Here is a 10,238-nt window from a genome sequence, read left to right as displayed (position 1 = left end):
TTTCTTTCTTTCTTTCCTTCTTTCCTTCTTTCCTTCTTTCCTTCTTTCTTTCTTTCCTTCTTTCCTTCTTTCCTTCTTTCTTTCTTTCTTTCTTTCTTTCTTTCTTTCTTTCTTTCTTTCTTTCTTTCTTTCTTTCTTTCTTTCTTTCTTTCTTTCTTTCTTTCTTTCTCTTTCTTTCTTTTTTTTCCTATTTTCCATCTCCGGGGGATGAATTCTCCTCCATCCTCTCATCACCTTCTTCTTATCCACTGGGGATGACTTCTCCATCCCTTTCTCCTCCATTCTCCTCTTGATTTTGGCACACACATGCACCTGACATAATTTCCAAGCAACTGGATCCATGAATTGAACTGTGGTGGACTAGGTGGGAGTTCAGAGCATTAACCACCATGCCACTGCTGGCCCCTTAATTCCATTTTTAAAATAAACTTTTGAAGTCATCACGTGTAAAGTCCAGAACTAGGAGAAATCCCTGTGATTGTGATAGCAGAACTAAATGCTCATCCCTAGGTGACTTCTCTGGTACTGCCACATTAGTTATATCTTCTAGATATTTTCCAGATTTCCTTTCCTACAAGCTTTCAAAAGTTTCTATGGGCTGCTTGTGACAATGATCGTACACACACATAATAGTGATCAATAAGACTAAAATTTCTAAGTTACAGTGCTCTGTGAAGCAATCTCACATGAATTAATACTATATTAATCTTGCATAACTGAATCTTTGCAACTATTGACTAAAACTATTCATTTCCCCATCTGTAGTAATCTCCATCTCATTCTCTTCTATGAATTTGACCTTTGTAGATACCTCATTTAAGTGATATTATATATTGGGCTGTCTAATAAGTCATGATGTATTTTTTCTACTTTTTTTTTTCTATGCAAAAATGCATCATAACTTTTCCAATGACCAGTAATTTTTTTCTTCTTTCTGAAACTGGTTTATTTCACTTAGCATAATGTCTTTCAGTTTCATCCATGTTGTCACAAATTGCAAAATTTCTTTTTAATGGCTGAATAAAATTTTTTGTAAGTATGTACCACCTTTTATTTTTTAAAAATTATTATTTATTTCATTTTATTTATTTATTCATTTATTTTAATTTGACCAGAGAGAGACACAGAGAGAGAGAGAAAGGGATAAAGGAAGCTGCCAGGTCCGGGACTCGAACTGTTGTTGGCCATGTGGGAGTGTCCAGCACCTTAACCACCACAACACCTGCTGGTCCCTGTATCACCTTTTCTTTATACAGTCATCTATTGATCGACATTTGGGTAGTTTTGGTATATCAGCTACTGTAAATAATGCTAAAATGAATATGGGAGTGCAAGTATCTTTTTGAAATCCTGGATTTAATTTTTAAATACAAATCTATAAGTGGGATTGCTGAATTATGTGGTTGTTTTATTTTTAATTTTTTGAGGTACCTCCATGCTGTTTTCCATAGTGCTTACAGTATCATGTTTAAAGTATGCAACAAATTCAACTTCATAATTAATTTAGAGCTTATTTTACTTCAGAATGGTGCTATAGATTGCAAAAGGTATTTTAAATGTATGCAAAATGGAAGCATGCAGGATAAAAATGCAGAAGTTTATTTAAAAAATGATTTGGACTCATATTGATTTAGAGACTGAGACCAATTAAAATAAACAAGCAGATGTGACAAGAAAGAGCTATATGTCAACATCCGTTTATTTTTAGGTTTGTCTGAGAATTGGTTAAATGTTTGTGAAATGGCTAATGCCAAGCCTTTGTCAGAGCAAATTTATTTAAATTAAAAATATTGATTAAATTTATTATCTGTAGCATTTATGGAAGTGAACTTTTACCATGAAGAGAATTGCTTTTTGCTTGCTTCCTGTGCAAATCTGAAACTTGTGACTACTAGATTAACCAAATTAGATGAGGCCATGGTGAAAGTATAACAAAAATCACAGTTTTACTCTAAAAATAATGTGCTATTAATAAGATATCATCACTTTAAAAGTAACTGAAATTAATTTGATTCAAGTTTTAGAACTTTGTATTTTCATAGCTGTATTTTTAGAATTATTTTATTTAACTTTATTTATTTGTTTATTTTAATTTGACCAGAGAGGGACAGAGTGAGAGACAGAGAGTGAGAGACAGAGAGAGGGAAAGTAAGAAACCAAGCCACCAGATCCAGGACTTGAACGATGGTCAGCCATATGGGAGTCCAGTGCTCTTAACCACCACACCACCTGCCAGCCCATTTTAATAGCTATTTTAAACCCAATGCCTTAACACATGCTGAAATCTCTACCTAATCTATTTTTTTTTGTTCTATATTTTATTACTGTTAGGTTCATGTTAAAGACTAGAACAAAAATTCAATAATTTGATTATCAATTGATAACAGCATACTCTGAGAAACTGTATAAAGAGTACATTCCACACTTTGTCCACATAACAAATTTCTAGAGGTTGGATAAATTTTAGTTAGTTTTTTCACAATGTATAAGCTATTTCCATGGTTAAGATTAAAAGCTTTGTTTCTTGTAGGCTAATCACATAAGTTTCTCTTTATTTTTGGATCTGTGCTGGTTTCAATACATATATTTTGCATATTTCTTACTCATTTATGTAGAGAGTTCTGACCATTGGTCTGCCATGACTTGGCACTGGCTATTACACTGCTGGAAACTTTGGGCAGCTGCTATAGTCTTGAAATTGACATTCCGTAAGTGAGTAATAAATGAGCATAGCTATATCACACACACACACACACACATGCACATTCACACACATACAAATATGTGCAACATGTGCATACATATGTGTATGCATGTTATATGTGTATGTATGTTATATGTGTTTATATTAGGAGGTATGATGAATGCTGTGAGTAGAAACAAATAGAATAAATAAAGGGATATCTTTTATAAGATTATCAAGGCATATAGTTAGTCATTATTTTATAGAATGATCACTTTTTAATAAAATTAACTTGTAAAGAGAACCCATCCTGACTGAAAAGACACTCTGCTCCTGATGGTGAACATATAGCAAGTGGATATTAAGCTGTTAAAAAACAAACGTGGGAGAATGGGCATTTGTTGCGGTTAAGGGAGTACAGTACAAGAGTATCCTTTTATTTGCTGTCTAGGAAAGGCAACAAAGTAAACACCATGAGGCACTGTCTCAGCTCTCTCACCACCACACAATAATAGTTGTAGAGCAAGGTTTAGCTTTGAAACATCAGGAGATTTTCCAATATCAAATCCCAGGATACAATTAGCTCGTCCAAGCACAGAGATGTTGAAAGGCAGTACTTTTCCATAGGCTCCTGTCCTCAGACAATGTAACTGATCCGTTAAGACTTTTCAGTATTGATTGTGCTCGAGATACTTCTCTCCCTAATGATTGTACAGGGTAGAGAAAATCTACCCTTTCTCTGAGTCACTGATATAACTCCTTATGCTTCCTGTTTACTATAGAGTAGAGTAACAAATATACTATGATCACTTATTTTATTTCATTTAAATGAAGTCACACTACATCCTTCTACCCCAGCCTTCCAAACAACTGGGATTATACACTTGCCATCATTTTATTTATTTATTTATTTATTTATTTATTTATTTATTTATTTGGAGAGGTTTTTGCTATAGGGTGTCTGTGCTCGCCAGAAAGACAGAGAGAGACAGAAAGCGATAAATCACCCCACAGGGAGGATGGCCACACCATGATCCCTTCTCCATTCTGCTCTTGGGATCTTGGGCATGCATGCACATGCACCCGGTGTGAGTTTATGCCACTGAGTCCAGGACTTGAACTGTGGTCAACTACATGGGAGTCCAGTGACATAGTCATTACGCCATCTGCTGGTCCCAACAATCACTTTAAAGTCACAAACAGAGTGTAAACTTTGTTTATAGAATATTCAAAGCAAAATAATAACTCTATTAATTCTGAACTTAGTTTAATTTAAATATCCAATGTTGTGTGTGTTTGTAAAAGAGAGAAAGAAGTTTTTCAAACTTTCTAAACATCTATTATTAGTTCAGTTTTTCTTGCAGATGCACATTAGCATTTTTTTTTTTCTTTTCAGAGGTTTTTCCTATAGGGTGCCTGTGCTCACCAGACAGAGAGACAGTGAGAAATCACTGCCTAGGGGGGATGGCCACACTGCAATCCCTTCTCCGCAATTCTCTTCTTGGGATCTTGGGCACGCACGCACACACGCCCAGCATGAGTTTTAAGTCACCAGGTCTGGGACTCAAACCGCAGTCGACTACATGGGAGTCCAGTGACATAGCCATTACGCTAACTGTTGGTCCCAACACACATTAGCATTTGACACAGTATTCTCATCTTATTATAAATATAGCTAGGGGTGTAGTAGAGAGATGTACAATGTTGTTACAAATATTAAGTGAAGGAATCAGAAAAACAGTCCCACCATATTTATAGCACAGATTCCTAGTTCCTATATTGACAAATGAGCATGCTTATATAGAAGTATATGAATACCAGGACCAGTGGATGGTGTAATGGTTACATCACTGGACTCCCATGTAGTCAACTGCAGGTTGAGTCCCAGATCCAGTGGCTTGAGACTCACGCTGGGCATGTGTGTGTGCATGCCCAAAATCCCAAGAGAAGGATAGGGGAGAAAGGATTGTGGGACGGTCATCCCCACTGGGGGATAATTCCTCGCTTTCTGTCTCTCTGTCTCTAGGGTGAATGCATGTGCCCTAGAGCAAAAATCATTCTTAAAAAAAATGTTTATCAATACGCCATGCCATGCTCATGTCAACTGAGTAATTCTAATTCATTTTAGGATTCAATATAAAACCTATCTTTGTTTTCTGAAAAACAAAAACAAAAAAACTCTTCCCTGAACCACAGAATCTGAGTTAACTGGTCCTATATTTATAGTATATAAATTTTCTTTTAAAAATCATCAATTTTTAATAAGTTATTTATTTATCTCTTCCTTTTACTAAAGTACAAATGACTGTGTGACTCTTATTTACCTTTTTAAACCCAGAAGATCAACATGTGTTTATTGAATTACTTAATCATCTAGTTATTTGTTCATTACTGAGTCTTAATATATGTAAGAAATACTCCCTCTGATTATTTCGAACTTTAACATTTTTTGCAGGGGGTCACATTTTTTACCTTATTTTATTTAAACTTATACTTTTTATTTTCCAGCTTATAAATTTCCATATTTTATTCCTTCTTTGAATGTCCATGGCATATTACCTATATTTCTTTCATAATATTTAATTTTATCCCATCTTGACTAATAGTTGTCTGTTATATTACGCTAGCTATTAAATTTTAATCCATCCGGGGGCCAGCAGATGGTGGAATGGTTATGTCACTGGAATCCCATATGGCCAACTGTGGCTTGAATCCTGAACCTGGTGGCTTAAAACTCATGCCAGGCATGTGTGCATGCATACTCAGAAGGGATTGCAGCATGGCTATCCCTCCAGGGAGATCACTTCTCATTTTCTGTCTCTCTACCTCTTTCTGTCTCTCTGACGAGTGCATGCACCCTTTCTCTTAAAAGAAAAAAAAAAAACAAAACTATGGAAACAATTGTGATTTTCTGACTTTAGTTTCCTTGCTAGATTTTGCATGTAATAAGTGGACAAATTGCAAATGATTAATTTAGAATAATTTAGCTTTATTGAGGTTATACTATGTGCTTAACTTGCATCAAACAAAGAAACATGTAATATGTGTATTTATTTGCAATGCAACAATTTTTTTCTGAGTGCTATGTCTTAGAAGAGCTAAGTATGGTTGTTAAGATATTATTAGGGAAAAAAAACAACTAAAACTATTCACATGTTTTCTATTTTACAGACACTTTCTTCAAAGTGTGCTTTATGCTTCCTCAGAAACCACCCAAAATATATACTAAATACTGTGTAACAGGGGCCAGCAAATGGCACAGTGGTTATGTCATTGGACTCCCACATGGCTAACCATGGTTTGAGTCCCAGACATGGTGGCTTGAAACTCATGCCAGGCACATGAGTTCAACTCATTCAACTCATATTGAATTTTCAATAAAAATTCATGCCAAGTGCATGTGTGCTCAAGGTCCCAGGAGAAGAATGGAGAAGGTATTGTGGTGTGGCCAACCTCCCAGGAGATGGGTTCTTACTTTCCTGCTCACTGTCTCTGTCTCTCTCTTCAGCAAGTAAAAAGCCCTGGCAAAAACCTCTTAGATAAATAAATTAACTAATAAATACAGTGTAGTATATTGTACAGTTTTATATTTCTTATCATAGATTTTCAACATGGATTTTTTATGTTGACATTTTTATAAATTTCATGTATATATCTCATTGAAATTTTTGTGCAATATTTAGTATTTAGTAAGACTATTTTGTTTGCTTTTGACTATTTTGCATTGTATCTTCCAGGCATTATTGATCTTCCTTAGATAAACAGTAAGATGCTCCACTCTGTGCACCCAGGAAATTTTGGCTTATATTATATTTGATTTAACATTTTTCTAAACAGAAACAAGAAAGGTTTTCCAATGTTCTTTATATGGATGTGATAAAACTCACACCAAAATGTGGCAATGATAGGAAAGAAAAAGGAAATTTCTAGTTATATATTACTATAAAATAGGTACAACAACTCTCAACTAACACCAGCAAATGGATTCCAGCAATATACTACTTATACATTCAACCAAAATACTCAAGAGGAAATTATTGCAGGATATGCATAACATACGCATATGTATATTTACTTACACACATACATGATAAGTTTTGAGAGAAATATTGGCTAATAAAGTGTATTCTACAAAATACATCCTTAAATAATGAAAAACAAATAACTGAGAAAAATAATTTTATATATATATTTCTTTAATTTTTTAACTTGCCAGAAGACATATGCATGCAGGAAAGAGAGGGAAGGAAAGTGAGAAAGTACCCCCTATGGAAGATATCATGCTGTAAACCATTCATTTCTCCCACCTTTTGGAATTTTGGGCACACATACATTCCTGGTGTGTTTCTCAAACAACTGGGTCCAGGTCTTGAACTGCATGGTCAGTGTGGGACCCAGCCTCCCTAACTATCACACCATAGGCTGGCCCATAATTTCCTCTATATCTTTAACAGACATGTATACAGAGCATAAATTATTATAAAACCACTAATAGTCCAGCACAAAAGTTGATAATGGCAGTGAATTAAACCTGTTAATTGCTTATTTATCTTTAGAGATTGTTGCCTTAGTGCATATGCTCACTGGAAAGAGAGACAGAGGTAGTGAGAGGGAAAGTGAGAAATTTACCCCTTGAGAGGATGGCCACACTGTAATGTAATCCCTTCTCCTCCATTCTGTTCCCAGGATCTTGGGTGAGCATGCAAGCAAATATGCCCAGTGTGAGTTTCAAGTCACCAGGTCTGGGACATGAACTGCAGCTGAACATGTGGAAGTCCAGGCACCTAACCACTACATCATCTGCTGGCATATATTTATTATTATTTTTAGAGGCTTTGCCCTAGGGTGCATGCACTTGCTGCAGAGAGAGAGAGAGAGAGCGAGAGAGAGAGCGAGAGAGAGAGCGAGAGACCATCCCCAGAGAGAGAGAGAGCGAGAGAGAGAGCGAGAGATCATCCCCCAGGGGCGTTGGCCACCACAATCCTTTCATCCTTTCTCCTCTATTCTCTTCCCATGATCTTGGGCACAGGCCTGGTGTGAATTTTCAAGCCATTGGGTCCAGGACAGTAAGTGTGGTCAGCCATGTGGAAGTCCAACAAAGTAACCTCTATGTCATGTGCTGGCCCCAAACATTTTAAAAATAAAATAATCAGTAATATGAGAAAATGTTCACTGTATAGGATAAGAAACATTCTAAATAATATCACCCCTGTTGTTGCATTCTGGGAAATTAAGGATTCAACTGAGTCTTTTTGCTTGACTAATTTTTTCTTAAATTGGAATTTTGATAAAGAGGGCGCTCCAGAGAAACTGATTAATAGAAACAAGAATGCATTTAAACAAATAGAACAGATTATAGACAGTACAACACAGTAGAAAAAGAAAATTTTAATTGAAAATTCAATATGACAGCTGCTGCCTTTCTTTCCTTTTTCTTTCTTCTTTCTTTCTTTCTTTCTTTCTTTCTTTCTTTCTTTTCTTTTCTTTTCTTTTCTTTTCTTTTCTTTTCTTTTCTTTTCTTTTCTTTTCTTATGAAATGTTTGCTATAGATGTTTGCTATAGGGAGTGTGCCCTCACCAGAGAGAAAGAGAGAGACAGAAAGTGAGGAATAACCCCCCAGGAGGAATGGCCATGCCCTAATCCCTTCTCCATTCTCCTCTTGGGATCTTGGGCATGGACAAGTTCGGCATGTGTTTATGTCACCAGGTCCGGGACTTGAACATGATAAACTACATGGGAGTCCAGTGATGTAACCATTGTGCCATATGCTGGTTCTGACACTTGAACCATGGCAAACTACATGGGAGTTCAGTGATGTAACCATTGTGCCATATGCTGGTTCTGACACTTGCTTCTTAAAAGACTTATAATTTTTCTCATATTTCAACTCTTCCATTATTTTTGTCACAATGCAGACACAAAAACCAGTGGTAGAAGAGAGGCTACTTATAGTTTCTTTTAATATCAAGGAAACCTTTACCAGAAATTCCAGCAAATTATTTCTTTATTATCATACCTGTACCAAACACTGGCCAGCACAATAGGACTGCCGTGGTTCATTTAGTGAAAGTAAACTCTGAGGCGTAATGCACATTCCAGATCAGGGTAAGGTCCCTTTCTGAGACTCACCTGAACACATGTCTTTCCCCTTTTCTCACCTGCCTCCACCACGAATACAGGTTTCTCTGAGAGCACTTTCTTAAGAAATGACCAACTTGCAAACACTTGTCTGCTGCCTAGGAACTCAACCTTAGACATCTCCATCACCCACTGTGTGTGTGTGTGTGTGTGTGAGAGAGAGAGAGAGAGAGACAGAGAGAGAGAGAGAGAGAGAGAGAAACTACATGATACGTGGGTACAATGATAGGCAAGAAGTTATTTAATATTGCCAATTTTTTACTACCAATTTGGCTCAAGTACTGAAACTTCATTTGGGGAGAGGCATTAGTGCAATTTTGCAAAAGCCAGAATATAGTCAAAAAAATGAGATAATAATAAAACTTAAAAATATTAAGTCCAATAAGTAAAACAGTATCCACTCTTATTAAAATTTATAATCATGAACAAAAGCAATAATTACAAATGCAATAAAAAATACAGAGTTTTCATAAAAATAATCAAGTATTAAAAGATGCAAGTTAGAGCAGAGTCCCCTACCTTCTTGGAACCAGGGACCAGCCTTGAGGAAGACAAGCCCTCCACTGATACATGGTGCCAGGATTGTTAACGGATGGGAAAGTGTTGAGCTGTGTTGTGAAGTCCTTGGTTCTTTGGGTCCAGATCACTAAAGTTAGAGGTCTGTCCCTAGGTGCAAAACCGCAACCAAGAATGAAGTAGGTAGAAAAGAAGATTTAATAGGAAAGAAAGAAAGGAAAGAAAGGAAGTACACCCAAAAGGCTCTTGGGCAGGCAGATTGCCAGGTGGCAACTGCTCTCAGCACCAGTCAACCAAGTCAAAAGTCATTTTATTACTAGAGATCATGAATATTCATTAGTGTGAGGCCCTATTATGCTGCTTTTGTCCTTCCTTTGAATTTGAATTCACACATTTTCTCCTGCACCTGCTCACTTTCCTCACAGGTAAAGAATGAGGAACTTGATCACCTAATTGTGCAAGCCCAATGCGAGAGCCAGGTTGCCCCAATTAGACAGCCCAATTAGTCTATCACCCTAATGGGAATTAGGGCATTTACCAAAACACTTGGGGATTTTGGTAAAAGAAAAATCTATGAATCATCCCTGTGTGCTTCCCTCAGGCCCCAAGGAAGGAAGATGGCAAATTGCTTCGCCTTCTGGCGCCGAGCTAGATGAGCCTTTCACTTTTCTCTTGGGGCTGCCTGCTCATGACTAACTAACTGCCTATCACAGGATGAACCAAGAACACCACATTGACCATGCACTGTCTTTGCACTACTTACACATTGCAATTACAATTGAGCAATCACACAACACGGTTCGCGCTCCTATGACAACCCAGAATCTCCACTGACTCAATAGGAAGCATGCCGGGGTCTAGCCTCGGCAGTGGTGGGTGGCTCGTACACAGGAAGGCAACA

At 36.8% G+C, this 10,238-nt stretch overlaps 1 pseudogene; it reads right to left on the bottom strand.

Annotated features, from left to right (window-relative positions):
* The window catches only part of LOC102502178 (elongation factor 1-alpha 1 pseudogene), a 13,240-nt pseudogene extending 4,293 nt beyond the window's left edge, over positions 1 to 8,947 (bottom strand).
* Between the last annotated feature and the right edge of the window lie 1,291 nt (positions 8,948 to 10,238).

Source organism: Tupaia chinensis, unplaced genomic scaffold (assembly GCF_000334495.1).
Source record: "Tupaia chinensis unplaced genomic scaffold, TupChi_1.0 Scaffold000093_1, whole genome shotgun sequence".
NCBI lineage: Eukaryota > Metazoa > Chordata > Mammalia > Scandentia > Tupaiidae > Tupaia > Tupaia belangeri.
The sequence above is the reverse complement of the archived record's forward strand: the minus strand, read 5'-3'. Positions and strand labels throughout refer to the sequence as shown.